The sequence below is a fragment of the Leopardus geoffroyi genome, chromosome C3 (genome assembly GCF_018350155.1).
Source record: "Leopardus geoffroyi isolate Oge1 chromosome C3, O.geoffroyi_Oge1_pat1.0, whole genome shotgun sequence".
Taxonomy (NCBI): Eukaryota; Metazoa; Chordata; class Mammalia; order Carnivora; family Felidae; genus Leopardus; species Leopardus geoffroyi.
Window position 1 is genome coordinate 48,624,613 of NC_059338.1, and position 21,391 is coordinate 48,646,003.

General features: G+C 38.9%; 1 protein-coding gene and 1 pseudogene across 4 annotated transcripts in view; both read left to right on the top strand.

Annotated features, from left to right (window-relative positions):
• The window catches only part of ABL2 (ABL proto-oncogene 2, non-receptor tyrosine kinase), a 115,582-nt gene that overhangs the window by 29,653 nt on the left and 64,538 nt on the right, over positions 1 to 21,391 (top strand). The gene's annotated exons all lie outside the window — the stretch shown is intronic.
• Positions 11,253 to 12,337, top strand: LOC123585004 (annotated as a pseudogene).

Consider the following 21,391-nt stretch of genomic DNA (forward strand, 5'->3'; position numbering starts at 1 on the left):
CCACCCAGGTGCCCCTCTCCTTTTTCTTTAAACATATTAAATACAATATATTTATTCGTGAGTAACTAGTTACCCTGAAGTTTAACAGCTTAAAATAACCGGTATTCATAATCTCACATGATTTCTCAGTGTAAGAAATCTGGAAGTTTCAGGGTGCCTGGGTGGGTCAGTCGGTTAAGCCTTTGACTGATTTCAGCTAGGTCATGATCTCATGGTCCATGAGTTTGAGCTCCATCTTGGGCTCTGCACTGGCAGTACGGAGTCTGCTTGAGATTCTCTCCCTCTTTCTCTCTCTGCCCCTCCTCCATGTGTTTGCGCGCGTGCTCTCTCTCTCTCTCTCTCAAAAATAAATAAACATGAAAAAAAATGAAATCCGGAAGTTTCTTATCTCAGTGATTGTGGCCCAGGGTGGCTTGGGAGGTTCCACTGAACCTGCCAACTGGAGCTGCAGTCATCTGAAGGCTTGTCTGGGGATGGAAGATCTGTTTTCAGGATGGTTGCCAGGGGGAGGTCTCAGTTCCTTGTCACATGGATCCCTCTGATAGCACTGTTTGAGTACCCTCACAATATGGCAGCTGGCTTCCCCCAGAGCAAATAATTCTAGAGAGAGAGTGAACAGAATGCCACAGTACCTTTTAGGACCTAATCCCTAAGTCACACAAGTTTTCTTCCACCTTATTCTTTTTGTGAGAAGCAAGTCGCTAATTCTACTCACAGGGTAGGGAATTAAGCTCTACCACTTGAAGGGAGGGATATCAAAGAATTTGACAATAAAGTAGAACTACTCTAGTACTGTGTTAATGCTGATAATAAAGGGATTTTTAACATCGAAACAAAACTGAAGAATAATCTTAGATGGCAGAAGCACTATCTCAGACCAGTTTAATGGGGCCACTAATAGCATTTACATGGTGGCTGGTATTATTAAAAGGTGGTTTATACAGGTATCGCTTATTTGTCACAACAACCCGGTAAGATCATAGAACTCTGTAAATAACCCGGTGATAAAATGAGCAGACATTTCTTAAATCAGTAAAAATTGAGGTACATAATGCCATTAGAAGCAGAATAGTAGAATTGTACCTAGTTGGGGAAGTTAGTGTTGATTTAGTTGAGATTTGAAGGATGGGTAGGAATTAAATGGGTCAGTGGATAGGAGTGCGAAGAGTGTTTTAGATAGGGGGAACAGAAGGTGTTCTGTTCAGATGGTGTGGATGGAAGAAACAGGGTAGCATTGTTTTCAATGTGTTCAAGTATGATTGAGAAGATTTTGTATACTTTGTATTCTTCAGTAGATTTTGCTTGATTGCATAACATGAAAGAGTCATTATTTTGTTTTCATTTGTGTATAGGGTGTTGATGCCTTAAAAATGGTTTTTTAGTCATTCTTCATATTCCACATGTTGTCAGAAATTATATGGTATATTGGGGCATCTGGGTGGCTCAGTTAAGTGTTCAACTCCTGGTTTCGGCTCAGGTCATGATTGCACAGTTCGTGGGTTCGGGCTGCGCTGACATTGTGGGACCTGCTTGGGATTCTCCCTCCCTCTTGTCTGCCTCTCTTCTGCTTGTGTGTGCATGTGCTCTCTTTCAAAATAAATAAACAAAAAAAGAAATTACATGATATGTAAAAGAATCATTTTCAGGCCCTTTTCATAGTTTCTCAAATTCATTTTTGGCAGCTCCTGGCTCTTTAGGAAGCACTCTACTTAATATTCATAATTTCATTGTTGACATTTAGATCAGTGAGGTAGCTTGAGTAATTTCCATAATGACTTCCCTTATTTTAAATTATATCATCAGGATATTATTAAAGAAGATTGGAAAATACATACTTTTTGGGTTAGTATTGTTAGTGAATCTGTTAAGATCTGAGACTTAACAAAGTTCAACTTAATAAGCACAAAAACCTGTTCCTTACCAGTCCACTAGGGGATACTCCAGTACTTAGAAAATCCACTTGCCACTATATGTAGTTTAAAAATTATCTCCCACTTAAATAAAATTATTACTCCCACTTGCTTACATGAAAAAAAGACTTTTAGGTCTGGTTTGATCTATTAATTTGACAATAATAGTCACGTGTGGAAGAACTTGCAGCATTTTTTTCAGCTTTTTAAAGGTATAGTTGACAAATTGGAATTGTATACAGTTGATTAGAACATCAGGTTGTATGTTTATATTTTGATGTATGCTGACAGATACCTGATGTTTTGATATACATATGCAACATAATGTTTTGATATATGTATATGATGTGAAGTGAATACAATCAAGCTAATCGACATTTTCTTTTTTTGGTATGGGAAAAACTCTTAAGATCTACTCTCAGCAGATTTCAGGTACACAACACTATTATTAACTGTAGTCACCATGCTGTTCATTAGATCTCCAGAATTCATCTTGCCTGAGTGAAACTTTGTACTGTTTGACCAGCATCTCTTCATTTCCTCTCCCTCCCCAGCACAACCATCATTCTACACTCTCTCTGAGTTTGACTATTTTAGACTCCACAAATAAAGGAGGTCATGGGATTTGCTGCATTTTTAAAGTGTGGAAATTCACAGTGTGATTTTTTTGGCCAGTTTTTCTGACAGTAATGCCTTAAGCTTATTTATGTGAGCGTGTTAGAAAAACTGGTTATTTTTGTTTCTTAGTATGGGAAAGTAAGGATTCCCATTTATTTTCTCAGTTGTGTTTTTCCTTGGAAAGTCAGAGAGGCTGATATATGGTTTGAGTTTGTTAAAATTTTCTCCATTGTATCATGTGTGTTCTTTTAGACCTTTAACTTAGAAATATGAACCATGATCTTAGGTACACATAACAGGATCATTCGTGCTGCTACTAAAGGTAGTCAAGAGTTTAATATTATCTTGATTTCTTCCTGGTAATTTAAGTAGACAAAGTGCCATTAAATAATGCTTTAAAGAAAAATATATTAAAAAATTGACTTCTGTTTTTTAATTTTTTTTTAATGTTTATTTATTTTTGAGAGAGAGACACACTGCGAGCAGGGGAGGGGCAGAGAGGAAGACACAGAATGTGAAGTAGCTCCAGGCTCCGAGCTGTCAGCACAGAGCCCAACGCAGGGCTCGAACTCACCGTGAGATCATGACCTGAGCCAAAGTCGGACATTCAACCAACTGAGCCACCCAGGCATCCCGAGTTCTATTTTTAAAATAGCCAAGTTTCAAGAAATTTAGTCTTAGGAAAAAATTTAGTCTTTTGTATTAGGAAAAGGTTATCAGACTTAATGTTTCAGAAAATACTTCGGTTGACCAAAAATTTATTCTTTATTCTAGATAAATTCCTCATTAAAAAGTTTTTGTCTACTATATGAATGTACGAATTTTCTGCATAGCATATATTTAATATCTCTGTGCACATAGGTACTTACAGATTGGCTTATCAGATTTAACTCCTCAATTCACCTGATTTCTGCTATTTATACATACAACAAATGGCTGAAATCCTGTGCCATTTCGACAACATAATTTGGAAAATGGAAAGTCAGGCAGTCTGGGATAAGAATAAGTATTTTATTGTCCATTGAAAATAAAGGTGGCATAAGAGTTACTCAGAATTTGTTTTAATTAGCGTTTAGGTGATAACTTTACAGGATATTATAGAGATAACCGTGTTGGGTGGAAAGATTCCATTTGACATTCTAATAATACATTTTTTTGTTTTATCTCGGTCTCCCTAGCTAAATGGGGAAAGAGTAGAGAGTGTGTTGTGATAATTAGCTTTTTGGTTGTGCATCTGGATTGATGGGCTGGCATGACTAGGATGCTAGCTGTACATACCTGTGGTGTAGTGAGAGCCAGAATAGTCCTCTCAGCCATTTTTCATAACTAGTTCTATGACTACTGAGTCTGGTTAAGTTCCCTTCTGTATACAATACAATGACTAAATCAATAAATGAACGATGACTGGTTTGTGTTTTGTTATATTTTGACTATAGAGGAAAGGCAGAATTTCTGGTCCATAGAGTTATCACAGTTGCTGTTTTGTTTTTATACCTTTTTTGTTTGCGATAAATTATTTTTTTCTTTTAAAGAAAGGAAACAAAACAGAAGACCATTTATGGTGCTTTCGTGTAGGTCCAAACTGAATTTTATTTACTTACTTAAAGTATAGTTGAGCTTAATTTTTATATGATGGATTCCAATTGACTGTCAATTTTTTTTTCTAATTTCAGTTTAGGGAGTAATTAATTGTAATTTCAGGGGAGAAGTCATGTGTGTGTGTGTTCGTGTGTTCGTTCAGTAGGCTCCACGCCCAGTGTGGGGCTCGAACTCATGACCCTGAGATCAAGAGTTGCATGCTCTACTGACTGAGCCAGCCAGGCACCCCTGTGTTTTTTTTTTTTTTTTTTTTTTTTTTCCAACGTTTATTTATTTTTGGGACAGAGAGAGACAGAGCATGAACGGGGGAGGGGCAGAGAGAGAGGGAGACACAGAATCGGAAACAGGCTCCAGGCTCTGAGCCATCAGCCCAGAGCCTGACGCGGGGCTCGAACTCACGGACCGCAAGATCGCGACCTGGCTGAAGTCGGACGCTTAACCGACTGCGCCACCCAGGCGCCCCTTTTTTTTTTTTTTTTTTTATCTTAATACTAGTAGAGATTATTTAAATGATGGGGGAATATGTGTATATGGTTAAAATGATTTCATACAGAAGATTCAGCTTGTCTCGTATTTTTAATATATAGGAGTTGGAAAAGTATGCAGCATTATCTGAACTTGAAAATTAAGAAGTACAGTAGTCTGTTACCTTACAGCTGGCAGAAATCAGTGCTTAGTTTTTCAAGCTGGTTTTATAATTCTCATCCTTTGTGGTACAATACAAGTATAAAATAGGAAGGGCTTTAAGTCTAGTATTGGTTCATGAAGGAGTTCATTACTATCATGCTGGCTCCCCCCTCCCTGCTTTGTTTAAGTAAGCTCTATGTCCAACGTAGGGCATGAACTCATGACCCTGACATCTATAGGAGTCACATGCTATATGGACTGAGCCAGCCAGGTGCCCCTGGGTTTCCACTTTTGAAAGTGACTTTCTTCGTGTGTCCTTCATGCCCCGTTGAGAGGAGCACTGTTTTCCAGAGAACTGGGAGTGACTTCCTGGCTAAATAGGGGATTGGCTGTGATGATAAGGGATAATGGAAAGTGACTGAAAAGCTACTTCCACTTTTCCTTTTCCAGTGCTCTTCCCACCCATTCCCATTACCAGAGCTGGGACCTTAAGTTCTGGATGTACTGGAGTCTCTCCTGGAATATTTGTTAGTAACAAGGTTTCTGATAACCTTGTGCTTGGCACACAACTCTGTAATTAGTTAAAGGCATTATCATACTTACTGTTTGGCTCTTTTATCTTATGTGAATGAACTAACTAGTGAATGTAGTTAACAACTTCTAGTGACAAGGTGATTGCTATTTAATAGAAGACTATGGGAACATTAAAGAAGGAACATATAACTTCTTCTGCCCTGAGAAATTCCTGAAGAATCTTATTAAAACATCCGAGAACAACATAAAGAATATCATATTTTTGCTACTAGTGTTCTGTATCTTGAAAATGCAGGATTGGACTGGAACATTTTTGTAAATCCAGCAGTGATATTACTATTAAATTTAAAATTTTTTTTAAAATTAAGAAAAAGCACATTAGTACAGTTCAGGATTTAAATTAGCACGTTAATACAGTTAATGAAGTTATTAGCACTTTAATATAGTGTTAACGCATTAATATAGCTCAAGATTTAAGAGGTATGTATTAAATTGCCCTACACCTCTCTCCCTTCAGCCACCCACTTCTCTTGCTTAGAGTCAAACGATATTCCCAGTTTAAATGACACTTTTAACATATATTATTTAAAGGATTTCTTTAGTATTTATGAATAATTAAAGTTGACAGCATGGCTTCTAGAGTCGTACATTTCAAATTTTCATTTACTTAGCAGTTAATGAGCACCAACCAGACACTTTGTTGGCACTGGGAATATGTTAGTGAACAAATGAAACTCCCTGCCTTCGTGAAGATTACATTGTAGTGGGTGGAGACAGGCACTCAGTGTTTATTTATTTACTACATCATGTGGAGAGGACTTATTTTTTTAATTAATAAGTTTATTTTTAAATTTACATCCAAGTTAGCATATAGGGCAACAACGATTTCAGGAGTAGATTCCAGTGATTGATCCCCTATATACCCAATCCTCATCCCAACAACTGTCTTCTTTAATGCCCCTCACCCATTTAGCCCATCCCCCCTCCTACAACCCCTCCAACAACCCTCTGCTCTCTGTGTTTAAGAGTCTCTTATGTTTTGTCTCCCACCCTGGTTTTATATTATTTTTGCTTCCCTTCCCTTATGTTCATCTGCTTTGTATCTTAAATTCCTCATATGAGTGAAATCATATGGTATTTGTTTTTCTCTGACTAATTTCACTTAGCATAATATCCTCTAGTTCCATCCATGTAGTTGCAAATGGTGATGACTTCTAGGACAGACCAATAGGGGAGGTGCTGTTTTAGATAGAATGGTCAGAGAAATCCTCTGGTAGGGTAACATTTCAGCAGAGAATTGAATGATCTGAAGAAATGAGACTTAGGGCTTTCAGAGCAGCATTCTAGGAACAGGATCATCAAGGACAAAGTTTCGGAGAATATTTTCAAGGCAGAAGTATCCTTCTGGAGTGGCAGAGGTTAGACTGGCTAGAGAGGACTGACCTGGTGGGAGAATGTTGGGAGATAATATATAGAAGGTAAAAGAAGGTAAAAGTTGCATGGGGGATGAGGGAGACTGCTGAGGGCCAGTTTATGGAAGGCTTGCATACCATCATAAGGAATTAGGACTTTATTCTGAGCAGGATGGGAATCTTGGACTGTGGGGGTTATATTTAAAAGGTTCAGTCTGACTTCTTTGTGGAGAATAAACTCTTGGGGACAAGGATGAAAGCAGAGAGACAAGTTATGAGTCTAAAATAGCCATAGACTATGTAGCACTGTACTGATACAGTGAGTTTTTATCAAATCTAGTTAAGAATCATTTCTCTCTGGGATTTGACTTCTACCACTGAAGAAAGGAGTAAAAAAGTGAATTGATAATGAGTACTTATATTTACAATTTTTTAAGGTTTTATTTTTTTAATTAATCTCTATACCCAACCTGGGGCTCAAACTCATGACCCCGATATTGAGTCACATGTTCTTCCTACTTAGCCAGTCACTTCAAGTATTTATATTTTTAAATGATAACTTTAGGGGGACACTTGGGTGGCTCATTTGGTTAATTGTCCCACTCTTGAGTTGGGTTCAAGTCATGATCTCATGGTTTGTGGGTTCAAGCCCTGCATCAGGCTCTGTGCTGACAGCACAGAAGCCTGCTTGAGATTAATATTTATTCTCTCTCTCTCCCTCCCTCCCTCTCTCCCCCTCTCTCCCTCCTCCCCTCCCTCCCTCACCCCTCCCTCCCCCATCTGCCCCTCCCCTGAGTGTACCCTCGCTCTCTCAAAATAAATAAAAAAAAAGAAAAGAAAAAAATGGTAACTTGAGGACTTAGAGTTAAATTCTGTAATCATTTAAATTTGTTTGTATAGATCCCCTAAGTATCACTTGCATCTTAAAGAAATGTGGTAAGATCCCAAAAAAAACTTCAATACCTTTTATAGTTATAGTATGCAATGAATTTTTTTCTTAGGCCTACCAAAAAAGACTGAGTGGCAGAGTTTTGACAAATTAAATATTGGGTGCTATTTTTTCCTCTCCACTTTTACTAGGTGACATTTTGAATTTGAAACTGGTTTGGTTTCTCCAGCATGTATCAATATTCTAAAAAGTATTTAAAAGTCAAAATTCTTAGACTTTAAGCAAGCAGGTTGCTAGTGGTGAAAACACATGGAATATAAAAAATGTCAACATGTAAAATTTAAGTTTTGAATGACTGAATAATATGTGTGAATTTGCTAGCAAATGTCCTGTGTCTCTGATAGTGTGGAAATGAGTTGCATCATAGGAAATAAATCTGAAATTTGAGGACCTCAGAACTCTTAATATCTAATTAGGTGAATAGAGGCAAATTTTTTTCTTTTCTTTTTTTTTTTTTTTTGATTAGAGGCACTTCGAATCAAAAATGAAATCATGGATAGGGAAGGCATAAAAACCAGACGTAGTAAAGGTGTAGGAAATAGGCAAAATGATCACTGTGAAAGCATACTAAAATATAAATAGTGTTGGAAGGAGAAGAGGAATAAAAAATGAAAGATAAAAGGAAAGCCTAGCACACCGAGAGTTTAGGAAAACTTTTAAATAAGGAATTGCTGGATCCAGTCAAATTTAGGGAGTGCATTAAAATGACTAACATACTCGAAAAGAACTCTGAAAATTAGTTCTAAAGCAATTTTACACATTGTGTAGTTGTATACTAGTAGGGCATCAATAATTTACTCTTAATTTCTATTAATTTGATCTGCTTGTCTAGAGTTCCTAAAATATGAAAACAAAATATGATATGCCTCAGTTATGATTCATGGAATCATAAGACTTTTGAGCTGAAAATAACTTTAGAGTGATCTCTTCCCCGGCCCCTTAATTTTACAGGTTGGAGAAATGGGAGCACAGTAGTAAATTCTCCTATCCAGTTATGATGGAGGAAAGATTAGAACTTAGGTCTTGTGACTTCCAGTTCAGTACTCTTCCACAGTGTTTTTGCCTTAGGTTTGGTTTTTGTTGTAGTTTTTTGATTATTTAAATTATATATTACAAAGACAGCAGTTTTTTTTGTTGTTGAATTCCTGTTTTGTGATTAATCAACTTGAGTGAGTGCTTTACACATTCATATAAAGATGCTCTTCTCCTTATATTGAGAAGGTAACAGCCTTGTGATTATCTGCATCTAAGTGAAAGTCGACCTGTTATCTAAACTTTTCTTTTTTTTTTTTTTAAAGGTAAGATAATATGTTTATTCGTTCCTGTTGATTATTTTAGTTCAAATTCAGGTCCACAGAGTTTGTGTTTTTTTTTTGTTTTTTTTTTTTTATGAAATTTATTGTCAGATTGGTTTCCATACAATACCCAGTGCTCATCCCAACAGGTGCCCTCCTCAATACTCATCACCCACCCACCCCTCCCTCCTACCCCCCATAAACCCTCAGTTCTCAGTTTTTAGGAGTCTCTTATGTTTTGGCTCCCTCCCTCTCTAACCATTTTTTTTTCTTCCCCTCCCCCATGGTCTTCTGTTAAGTTTCTCAGGATCCACATAGGAGTGAAAACATATGGAATCTGCCCTTCTCTGTATGGCTTATTTCACTTAGCATCACACTCTCCAGTTCCACCCACGTTGCTACAAAGGGCCAGATTTCATTCTTTCTCATTGCCATGTAGTACTCCCTTGTGTATTTAAACCACAATTTCTTTATCCATTCATCAGTTGATGGACATTTAGGCTCTTTCCATACTTTGGCTATCGTTGAGAGTGCTGCTATAAGCATTGGGGTACAAGTGCCCCTATGCATCAGTACTCCTGTATCCCTTAGGTAAATTCCTAGCAGTGCTATTGCTGGGTCATAGGGTAGGTCTATTTTTAATTTTCTGAGGAACCTCCACACTGTTTTCCAGAGTGGCTGCACCAATTTGCATTCCCACCAACAGTGTAAGAGGGTACCCGTTTCTCCACATCCTCTCCAGCATCTGTAGTCTCCTGTTTTGTTCATTTTAGCCACTCTGACTGGCGTGAGGTGATATCTGAGTGTGGTTTTGATTTGTATTTCCCTGTTATCTAAACTTTTCAAACTTAATTGCCAGCCTTATGGTTGTGTTTATTGCTTCCTTATTTATTTTGTTTTGAATTCATATTTTGCATAGTTAAATTTATTTAGAAGTGAAGTATGCAAAGTGTAAGTGGAAGTTTATCTGTTAAAAGCTTATAGAACCGGGCGCCTGGGTGGCACAGTTGAGCTCCCAGGCTCTTGATTTCACCTCAGGTCATGATCTCAAGGTAGGTAAGACCGATATTGGGCTGTGCGCTGACAGCAAGGAGTTTGCTTGGGATTCTCTCCCTTTCTCTCTGCCCCAACCCTGCACGCGTGTGCGTGTTTTCTCTCTCTCTCTCTTTCTCTCTCTCTCTCAAAATAAGTAAAAACAAACATTAAAAAAATAATAAAGCTTATTTTTGTAAGAAGTTCCAGTTTGGTTATGTAGGCTATCTGATTTATGGAATATTTTACGACTTCCATTAATATTTTTTTGAGGTACAAATAACTGGAAGTAGATGATCATGGTTTTGCTGATAAAAATCTTTGGGACACTTGGTTTTAACCTATAGCTAAGGATGTTTTTAGTACCATTTTAATTTGCTTAAGAGTTTATTTATTTATTTTTTTTTTTTTAATTTTTTTTTTTTTTTTTTCAACGTTTATTTATTTTTGGGACAGAGAGAGACAGAGCATGAACAGGGGAGGGGCAGAGAGAGAGGGAGACACAGAATCGGAAACAGGCTCCAGGCTCTGAGCCATCAGCCCAGAGCCCGACGCGGGGCTCGAACTCACGGACCGCGAGATCGTGACCTGGCTGAAGTCGGACGCTTAACCGACTGCGCCACCCAGGCGCCCCTGCTTAAGAGTTTAAATTAAATAGAGAAAATGGCTTTACAACTAACTTTTAAATTTTATATAACTTTATCCCTAAAATCTTGTTGACATTATTATTTAGCAAGTGAAATTTTTACAGATGTGTAGACACAAATTTTATTAATTCATAACAAGCTACTTAGTTTCCAAAGTTTTGAGGTTATGAGGCTGTTAAAAATGGCTAAATTTTGATGCAGTAAATTTTTTTGTAAAAGCATACTTAAGAAAAAGATGACTGTAGTGGCCCCTGGGGGGCTCAGTTGGTTGAGCACGGGACTCTTGATTTCAGCCAGGTCATGATCTGAGGGTTGTGAAATCGAGCTTCAAGTGGGGCTCCATGCTGCTCATAGAGCTTGCTTAAGATTCTCTCTGCCCTTTTCCCCCTGCTGGTGTGTGTGCGCTCTCTCTCAAAAACAAACCCCAAAAAAACTATAAATGTAATATATATCCTGTGTATCTTTTTGTTTTGTAAGTTTTACCTCAATTCTGAACTTAGTGTAGTTGTTTAAAAATACATTTTGAGGGGCACCTGGCAGGCTCAATCGGTTAAGTGTCCCACTCTTGATTTTGACTCCGGTCATGATCTCACAGTTTGTGAGATTGAGCTCTGAGTTGGGCTCTGTGCTGACAATGACGAGCCTGCTTGGGATTCTCTCCCTCTCTCTCTGCCACCCCCTCTCTCAAAAGAAAGAAAAAAACATTTTTTTTGTGTGTGTGGATGTGTTTTAAATCACTGAATCTATCAGTTTCCCCTTTTGTAAATTGGGAATAATACTAGCACTTAAGTCACAGCGTTGTAAAGATTAAACAAGATACCATGTGTAAAGTGCTTGGCACATGGTAGGTACTGGTTAAGAATGTAGATTTTCTCTTCAAGAAAACACCAAGTGGTGGATGACACTCGTGCTGCAGGAGGGCCCTAAAGCCCAGGTCTCTGCATTGGAAGGTCGGGACAGGGTATCTGGGGTAGAGGTGGGCACATGGGGCTTCTGCAGTCAAGGCCAATGACAAGGAGTCAAGGACATGAAGATAAAGTCCCTGGAGGAGATCTCTTCTCCCTGCCCATCAGGGAATCTAAGATCATTGACTTTTTCCTGGGGACATCCTGGGGATGAGGTTTTGAAGATTATGCCTGTGCAAAAGCAGATCCCTGCTGGCCATTGAGCCAGCTTCAAGGCATTTGTTGTCATCGGAGATTACGATGAATGTGTTGGCCCAGATGTTAACGTGCTCCAAGGGGGTAGCCACTGCCATCCATGGGGCCGTGATCCTGGCTAAGCATTCCATCATACCAGTGCAGCGAGGCTCCCAGGAGAGCAAGATCGGCAAGGCCCACACTGTCCCATGTGGGGTGACTAGCTGCTGTAGCTCTGTGCTTGTGCGCCTCGTTCCTGCCCCTAGAGGCAAGGGCATTGTCTTAGCCTCTTTGCCCAAGAAGCTGCTGCTGATGGCCGGTGTGGATGACTGCTGCACCTCGGGCAGGGGTTGCACTGCCACCCTAGGCAACTTTGCCAAGGCCCGCTTTTTTTTTTTTCTTTTTTGGCCAAGGCCACTTGTGATGCCATTTCCAAGACCTGCAGCTATCTCACCCCAGACCTCTGGAAAGAAACTGTTCACCAAGTCTCCCTATCAGGGATTTATTGTCTTGTAAGGACCCACACCAGCGTCTCCGTGCAGATGACCCAGGCTCCAGTTGTGGCCACCACATAGTTTTATATAAGAAAAATCAGTGAATTAAAGCCTGGAAAGAAACGAAACAAAACAAGAATGTAGACTTTCTGAGTTAATATCCCAATTTTGCCACTTACTTAATTGTATGACCTTGTAAAAGTTATGTAGCCCTTCTTAGCTTCCTTTGTGCCATCTTCTTGAGTCTTCCATACAGGAAGCTTATGTTTGCAGTGGAGTCATTTTTTTTTTTAAGCCTGTTTCCTGCTCAGAGATGTGGGGATCCAAAGGGCAGTTTTCATTTTGCATTGTATCTGTCTTTTTAGTTCAACCTGGCAGTATTTCTGCTAGTACAGTTTTTGTGATAGGAGTTCTAGTATTTTCATATGTATTTCATATGCTCAGGAAGTGATGTAGTAGAGACGGGGAGAAGGGAAGGAAAGAAGCTGATGATACGGTAGAGAAGAGGAGAATTTCTGGAGTTCATATCATTGAGTTGGTGGTAGGGATTGGAGCTCGTGCACGAGGGAAGGGATTGGATGGTGAAAAGAACAGATAGTTCATTTATTATAACAGGAAGGAAGGCAGAGCACATAGGTGCAGATAGATTCTGATACTGTTGGTGGATGTGATAATTCCTCGAAATCCTCTTCTGATGGCTTTAATTTTCTAGCAAGTCGTCAGCTGAGAGTGAGAAGGGGCATGGAAGAAGGCGTTAGAAGTTTGAGAAGAGAGGAGAGAACGTGTCATTGTTAAGAGAAGTGGGAGAGTGAATGGGCTTGGGAAATAGAATACCAGGCCGAATTCAGGACTCATTTGAGGTTAAAGGTCATGAGTTAAAAGTGGGGGCAGTCAGCTTGGTTGTGTGCCCTCTCCTTTAGTAGTAGGGGAATGGACAGAGAATTGAATTTAAGCAGGATTGTGGTTTTGCAAAGTGAGTATCTACAAGTGAGAGAGGAGTGAGTGATCATAATGATGGATCATGGAACTTAAACTGGGTAAGGAGAGAAGAGAGGACTTCCAGGGGTGAGGGAGAGTGAAAAGATTGTTAGGTTAGTAGATTTAAGGTTCTGGTGGGATCAACTGTGATGGCAGAAGTTCATGTATGAAAAGGAAGGAGCTGCTAGTAGGATAGAACATATATTCAAAAGTGGTTGCATAAAATTGAGATTATTGAGAAAGGGGCATTGTAGTGTGTGGCTGGGGTAGGGTTACATTTATTTCTTTGATCTTCACAAAGTTCATTTAGTTCTTTGATCATACAGCAACTGTGTGATGTAAATAGTGTAAGCATCATTATTCATGTTTTATGGATGAAAAAAACTGAAACTCAGAGAGGTTGAACAGTTGCCCCAAGATCACAAAGCTAGGACTCAGACTCTATTACTCTAATTCTCAATATTCACTCCTATACCATACTATATCAATTTTCTGAAAGTTAGTGACCTGTTACCCTCTCTTTGAAACTAAAGAGCAACCTCAAATCAAGACTTTTAAGAAATGTACAAGAACAAAACTGTTTTGCTCTTCAGAAATCTTTGGAGACTTTGGGATAGGGGTGATGTTGAGGAGTTCATTGCTTCTGTTTTTATCTAACTGACCTTATTAAACACACGTACAAACACACACACTAGAGGCTTAAATATGACAGTTTTGTTTAAAATCCCGTATATAAGAAGACTGAAGATGGGTGGGGGACAGGACAAATAGGAATGTACTATTCTTTCAGCAGCATGCCTGGACAGACAGCTGTACTGTCAAATGTGTCTGCTCAAATCCATGTACATTCTTTATGGTGGCAATTTGCACCATTGCAAGTCTCTAGGAAAGCATAGTTGGCTATTGGATAATGTCCATTTGGGATAGGATTGTCTCCTCTCCCCCAGTAAGATAGTAATTATGCTTTTTCTTTGTGTCCTTATACATTTGGCTTTATGTTTGTGGTAGACTTTGAAGAGTTCTTCAAATGTGAAGGAAGAATGAAGGAATTATAATTAAATATAATATGAACTTATATTTACCATTTTGAATGTTTGCCAGAGTACAAAAATAGGATGTCTAAATTTCAGATTATTTATTTATTTATTTTTTAATTTACATCCAAGTTAGCATATAGTGCAACAATGATTTCAGGAGTAGATTCCAGTGATTCATCCCCTATGTATAACGCCCAGTGCTCATCCCAACAAGTGTCTTCCTTAATACCCCTTCCCCATTTAGCCCATCCCCCCACCCACAACCCCTCCATCAACTCTGTTCTCTATATTTAAGAGTCTCTTGGGGCGCCTGGGTGGCGCAGTCGGTTAAGCGTCCGACTTCAGCCAGGTCACGATCTCGCGGTCCGTGAGTTCGAGCCCCGCGTCGGGCTCTGGGCTGATGGCTCGGAGCCTGGAGCCTGTTTCCGATTCTGTGTCTCCCTCTCTCTCTGCCCCTCCCCCGTTCATGCTCTGTCTCTCTCTGTCCCAAAAATAAATAAACGTTGAAAAAAAATTAAAAAAAAAAAAAAAAAAAAAAAAAAGAGTCTCTTATGTTTTCTCTTCCTGCCTGTTTTTTTTTTTTTTTTTTTAATTTTTTTTTTCAACGTTTATTTATTTTTGGGACAGAGAGAGACAGAGCATGAACGGGGGAGGGGCAGAGAGAGAGGGAGACACAGAATCGGAAACAGGCTCCAGGCTCCGAGCCATCAGCCCAGAGCCCGACGCGGGGCTCGAACTCACGGACCGCGAGATCGTGACCTGGCTGAAGTCGGGCGCTTAACCGACTGCGCCACCCAGGCGCCCCTCTTCCTCCCTGTTTTTATATTATTTTTGCTTCCCTTCCATTATGTTCATCTGTTTTGTGTCTTAAATTTCTCATATGAATAAAGTCATACGATATTTGTCTTTTTCTGCCTAATTTCACTTAGCATTAATACCCTCTAGTTCCATCCACGTAGTTGCAAATGGCAAGATATCTTTTTTTTTTTTTTAATTGCCGAGTAACATTCCATTGTATATATATATATACCACATCATTGGGGCGCATGTGCCCCTTCAAAACAGCACACCTGTATCCCTTGGGTAAACACCTAGTAGTGCAATTGCTGGGTTGTAGGGTAGTTCTATTTTTAATTTTTTGAGGAACCTCCATACTGTTTTCCAGAGTGGCTACACCAGTTTGCATTCCCAGATTAATGTTGTTTTCATGCTTTGTGTTTCTAATTTTTCTTTCTTTTTTTTTTAAAGTTGTTTTCAATTGTGGCAAAATATATGCAACATCAAACCCCTCGTCTTCTCAGATAATGCTTTAATATACGCAGGTATATTTTGTTCATATAATATTCTGTTTAAAGTAGGAGTAGTTTTTTGCAACTACGTGGATGGAACTGGAGGATATTATGCTAAGTGAAATTAGAGACAAAAATCCTATGAGCTTACTCATATGAGGACTTTAAGAGACAAAACAGATGAACATAAGGGAAGGGAAACAAAAATAATATAAAAACGGAGGGGGACAAAACAAAAGAGACTCATAAATATGAAGAACAAACTGAGGGTTGCTGGAGGGGTTGTGGGAGGGGGGATGGGCTAAGTGGGTAAGGGGGAATAAGGAATCTACTCCTGAAATATTGCTTCACCGTATACTAATTAATTTGGATGTAAATTTAAAAAAAAAGTTAAATTATAAAAAAATTAAAATAAAAAAAGAAACCTGATTTAGTAACTCAAAAAAAAAATAAAGATAAATTAAAATAAATTTAAAAAAATAAAGTAGGAGTAGTTTCCTGCGGATGACCCTTACACCCTTTGGCCAGCAGAACTTCCCTTTCCTATCTGTTACCAATCTTCTATCTCCTACGTGCTACTCTACTGAAACCTTTTACCCCAGTAGAATGGAGTCTCATGACAGAACAGGAGGTGGAGAAGTGGTAGACCTTCGCAGCTGATGCTCCCTCCTACAGTATCTGTGAAATGTGGGTCGTATCTGTTCCTTTCTTCCTTTCGCTCTAGAGCGTTCATGCCAGCTCCTCAAGGAGAATGTGTAGGAAAGCCTTCGGCTTGAGTGACACAGCTCTGATCTTGTGACTTCCTTAAGAGCTTTCATTCATTTCTTACCATCTTCAGGGTGAGGTCTAAAGTCATTAGCAGAGCATCATTCAAGGCTTTCATGGTCTGGTGCCTGCCTAATCTCATACATGTTCTCTAGGTTCCAGACATACTAAATAAAACACATACAGTTCCCTAAATACGGTTTGTGCCTGGCACATAGTAGATAGTCCAGAAATATTTCTGGAGAGAGAGAGCGCGCACGAGTGAGCATGCGTGTGTGTGTGTGTGTGTGTGTGTGTGTGTGTGTGTGTGTCGGTGTATATAAGTTGTACTCTTTTACATGCTTTTATTCCACAGCTACCTCTTTAAGACTCAGGCCAAGAATCCTCTATCAGTAGGCCTCTGCTTTTGTCTATACTAGTAAGCACTCCTGCTCTGTGATGTCAAAACATTCAGGCCACATCACTGTATATGATAGCTGATTGACTTCTTGGTTTCCCTCGTTAGCATGTGAGATGCTTGAGGGCCAGGGACCATGTGTTATTTACCTTAGTACCCTGTAACTCTTCTATTCTTCATAGAGCTTCATATTCATATTCTTCATTTTTTGTTACTAAAAGCCTTTAAGTTAGCTGTTGCTTTTGTTTTCTGATGTTTACATTATATAATGTTATGTATTCAATATTCCTGACCTTTTAATTTCATTTCTTAGCCTTCCCCAGTGAAAATTACATGGACGCTTAACTTGTGAAATAATCAGTATTTTATTTATTTTTTTAATCAGTGTTTTAACAAGCGTATATCATACATCATAATTAGCATAATGCTTATTATAGGATTGGGATGTTGGGTAGGAAAATTAGAATTGTACACTTCATTTCCTGCAGAGGAATTATCTGAGCGCTTTAAATAGTTAAGATTATATAAGCCTTATCCTTCTAGATCAGTACATTTGAGTTTGCACGTTTTAAATTGGTGACTTATTAAATTGTTGTTACTTAAGATGTAACTATTGTTAGTGCATTTGTGTTTCCTAATTTCCACTCTTTTATCAGTGTTGCTTTTCTTTCTCAATCTTAATGTCAACAGTTGTGTCATTCCTTAGAATTAATGACTTAGTGGGTGACACATTATTTGTTTATAGGAGAAGGCTTTATTTTAGATGTTCTTCCTTTTTAGAGTCCAGAATCTTAGGGGCGCCTGGGTGGCTCAGTCGGTTGAGCGGCCGACTTCGGCTCAGGTCACGATCTCACGGTCCGTGAGTTCGAGCCCCGCGTCAGGCTCTGTGCTGACAGCTCGGAGCCTGGAGCCTGTTTCGGATTCTGTGTCTCCCTCTCTCTGACCCTCCCCTGTTCATGCTGTGTCTCAAAAATAAATAAACGTTAGAGTCCAGAATCTTAATCATTTACCAGAAGGTTTACTCTCTCTCATTTGGGTGAAACAGTAGATAAAGAGACTGTAAGCATACTAAATAAACATGGGTTGGATTTTTTTGGGGCATGAACCTAAGTACAATAAAGATTTATCATATAGGGGCAACTGGGTGGCTCAGTCAGTTAAGCATCCAAGTCTTGATTTTGGTTCAGGTCATGTTCTCTAACAGTTTGTGAGATCGAGTCCCATGTTGGGTTCTGTGCTGACAGCATGGAGCCTGCTTGGGATTCTCTCTCTCTCTCTCTCTCTCTCTCTCTCTCTCTCTCAAAGTAAATAAACTTTAAAAAATATTATATAAACACTGTGAAACCCCAAATTAATTAATTAAATTTTTTTTTTTTTAAAGTAGGCCCCACACCCAGTGTGGAGCCCAGCGTGGGGCTTGAACTCACAACCCTGAAATCAAGACCTGAGCTGAGATCAAGAGTTGGACGCTTAACCAACTGAGTCACCCATTTTATTTAGTTGTATTAAATTAAAACCAACTGAGTCACCCATTTTATTTGGTTGTATTAAATTAAAAAAAATTTTTTTAACATTTATTTGGGAGAGAGAGAGAACGAGCAAGCAGGGGAGGGGCAGAGAGAGATGGAGACACAGAATCCAAAGCAGGCTCCAGGTTCTGAGCTGTCAGTACAGAGCCTGACATGGGGCTCGAACTTACAAACTGTGAGATCATGACCTGAGCTGAAGTGAGACGCTTAACCAGCTTAGCCACCCAGGCACTCTAAGGCCTTTCTAACAATAATTTTTTTTTCCTGTTGTAGGCCGACTTTTCCATGGCAGACCTACCTGCCTGCAGCAGACAAGTTTTTATGGGATCACTCTTTTAAAACATTTTTGTATTGTTGGAACATTTATGTAGCATAAAATCTGTCATTTTAATCATTTTTAAGTGTACAATTCGGTGGCATCAAGTACATTTACAGTGTAATGCAGCTATCACCACTATCTACTTGCGAACCTTTTTAAACAACTCAAACAGAAAATGTGTCCCCATTCCTCTCTCCCCAGTCTCTGGTTACCTCTAATCTACTTTCCTTCTTTAAGACTTTGCCTATTCTAGATATTTCACATAAAGTGTGTTTAGTTTATTCCACTAGCACAGTGTTTTCAAGGTTCACTGTGTTCTAGCATGTATCAGACCTTCGTTCCTTTTTTTTTTTTAATTTAAAGTTTTATTTACTTAACTAATCTCTGCACTCAACAAGGGGTTTGAACTCACGACCCCAAGATGAAGTCAGCATGCTCTTCTGACTGAGCCAGCCAGGCGCCCCAGAACTTCATTCTCCCTAAGGTTAACTGTAGTTGGAAGGGGATGGTATGTCATGACTATTCTTGGAACTTGATTTGGCTGTTAACTGTGCTTCTCTGGCAGAAGCCAGAAGGGTTGGGTTGGATCTCAGGGCATCTTTGGAATAATCAAGATGCTTAGGGTAGCAGCTTGGCTTGCAACCAGAGTTCATTCCTCTTACAGTGTTTTTGTTTGTTTGTTTGTATGATTGATTGATTGATTTTTAATCTCTTACGGTGTTTTTAATCCTTTTCTTCTTGTCAGGAACAGAAATCTCCTTACTAGTCTCTGTCTTCCCCTGGGCTAGGCTAGGGTGTGAAATTAAAGCTTATTTTTTCTATTGGCATGCTGACTCCTAAGCTTGGCTTATCAAAATCAGAGTTTTACTTCTAAAAAATGCTCACCTGCTTGTATTTTTCTTAGGACAGGAACATGTAACAACAGTAAAAATTAAAATTGGCTGCTGTTAATAACAGCCTTATTACTTCTGTTTTTTTGAATAGTGCTTCACTCTCCCAGATACTTGCCCTCATCTCCCAAGTGGAATACTCTCAGGATTTTAAAAAACTCTTATGCATATAATTAAAAAGGAGTGATTATTGATCTTGATTAATTTGTTATAACTTCTTTTGATTGTAGAGACTGTGGTAGGAGTTTGTGTAGCCTGGGATCTCCTTTATTAATTTACTTCATCATTCCCTTTCGTCAGCTTGTATTTGTTACTGCCTGGGGCATGAGCTCACATTCCCACTTACTGGACTTACAAGACCGTGGCATGCCAGACAGTAGTAAAACTTCCTAGCATATCTGTCTGCTAGGAGACTAAAATTAAGAGCTAGTTGTTTATTCCTTTAGGACATCCATTTAAGGAGAATAGTTCCTGCCATTCTAGCCCACTCCTCAAATAGCTAATTCATTTCTTTTAGGTAGCTTCACACTTGTCTGTGTTAATATTCTAAATACACCACCAAATATTTATTAAGTTTCTGCTATTGTGAAACAGTCTCAGCAGTGGAAGTCTAGTTTCTACCAGCTTCAAGTGACTGCTGATGGCTTTTCTTCTTCTGAGTAGGACAGGGCACAGGAGGCCAATTCAGGGGGGGTCCAGGGAATAGGGTCAAGAAGCTAGGTGAACACCTTGCAGCCTGGACTCACATCCTGTCCCTCTTTATTTTCTCTCTCTGGCTTTGACATCCTTCATTTTCTTGCTGCTGTGGCCACGTAGGCTTTCAACTTTGCCAGTCTGTGCCCAAAACAAACCAATACAAATCCATCTCCTATCTTTTTTCATCTTCCTGAGATAAAAAATGCTCTAGAAATTTCACAGGGAGTAACAAAAGGTTCAGGCACTAACATGACAGGGATAATCTAAGAAGGTTCTAAGCCTTCTTTCTCCTTTTTGCTTAGAACTGGTAGACAAGTTGAAGGGTATGAAGTTAGAGAAGGTTTTAAGACTGCACTGTGGACTGAATGAAATGATATTCGTATATGAAAGTATTTCAGACCAGTTTTCAAGTGTACATACGGATGTGGAAATTTCCGGGGACAATATCAAAGAGGAACTATAGTATTGGAAAGGCTTTGCATCTCATCTGTCTGTAAGTATAGTGATAGGGTAAACTTTTTCCTGATCCAAGGTGAGGAGGTAGGAGAAGGGGAGGGAATCCTATGTTGCTAGGGCATGCAGGGAGGGAGAGGGAAAGTCAGAGGGAAAGAAAGGAAGAGAAACCGTTAGGGGTGAAGGGAGGCTCTGCGACTGTTTTTATGGCATATACATAGGTCAGTCTGTACAGAATGTGAATTTTTTTTTCTTCACATAAAATTTGAGATGCACATACATACACACAATAAGGGGAAACTGTAATAAAAATGCTTGTTTGCCAGTACGTTTTTTTTTTCTCACAGGTAACCGTATGCTTCAGGGTTTTTTTTTGAGAGTGTCATTGTAGTTTATACTTAAAAAAAAAACATTTATTTGTTTTGCTTTTATGTAGTCACATTCACTTAGTGTTCAAATGTCATTCTTTGTCAGTTAATTTGGATTGATATCCAGGTGAGACCTATTTGTTAGAATGATATATTTAATAATCGATGTAATTATTTAATGATAAACTGTCTAATAGAACTAATAGGTATCTCAGATCTCTGATCTGTAGGTTCTTTACCTTCATTCTTTGTTTTGCACAAAGGAAAGGGTTATTATTTCTAAAAAGCCATTAAAGCCTTTTGTAGCTTTAAAATTTGTTACTCTAATTATATCAGCTGTTTCCTAGAACATGCTTTCAAAGTATTTCCTAATGGTTTTGGAAGGATGCACATGGAAATTTTTCTTAAACTTTT